At 53.1% G+C, this 663-nt stretch overlaps 1 protein-coding gene across 1 annotated transcript in view; it reads left to right on the forward strand.

The window, feature by feature from the left end:
• Positions 1-663, forward strand: part of LOC109911449 (oxysterol-binding protein 1) — a 37,965-nt gene that overhangs the window by 18,772 nt on the left and 18,530 nt on the right. The gene's annotated exons all lie outside the window — the stretch shown is intronic.

A 663-nucleotide genomic window follows, 5' to 3' on the forward strand; every position in this document is an offset into this window, starting at 1 on the left:
CCCCCCCCCCCCCCCCCCCCCGCCAACTCCTCTCCTCCCCACTCCTCTGTCACCCTGCCTCAGCCCCCCGCCCAGACACCAGGCTGCTGTTCTTGTTTTTTAGACTGTCTGTCAGTGAAGAGGAGAGTCAGAAAAGGAGCGGACATTGGGCTGACATGAGAGGCACAAGAGGAAGGGAAGTTGAGCTGGGGAAGGAGCTGAGGAAGGAAGGAAGCAGCAGAGATGGCTGGTAGTGAAAGAGAGAGATACAGACAGAGAATGAGAATGAGAGACAAAGACAGAAAGAGGAGGAAAAAGGAAGGAAGAGCCCGAGTGGATAGCAAGACAGAACAAACGGAGACTGACACAGTCTCAGGGTCGTAGATAAGAGAGGTATCTCTTTGCTTCTTTCCCTCTCTCCAAATAGTCTCCCTTTCCCTCCTTCCCTTTGCCCTGCTCCCTCTGTGGTTTCCTTTTTGCCCCCTCCCCTGGTCCGCTTGCACTGCCCACAGACCCGTCCTCCCCTCCCCTTCCTGTTTTCCGCCATTGTTTTATTCCTGAAGTGGCCTCTTTTTGTGCTCTACTTTGGCCAGGTGATGACATGACTTTTTAAGTTCGTTTTTTCTCTCTCTCTCTGTCTGTCTGCCTCTCTCTCTCTCTCTCTCTCTGTCTCTCTCTCTCTCT

This window comes from Rhincodon typus, chromosome 48 (assembly GCF_021869965.1).
Source record: "Rhincodon typus isolate 14 chromosome 48, sRhiTyp1.1, whole genome shotgun sequence".
Lineage (NCBI taxonomy): Eukaryota > Metazoa > Chordata > Chondrichthyes > Orectolobiformes > Rhincodontidae > Rhincodon > Rhincodon typus.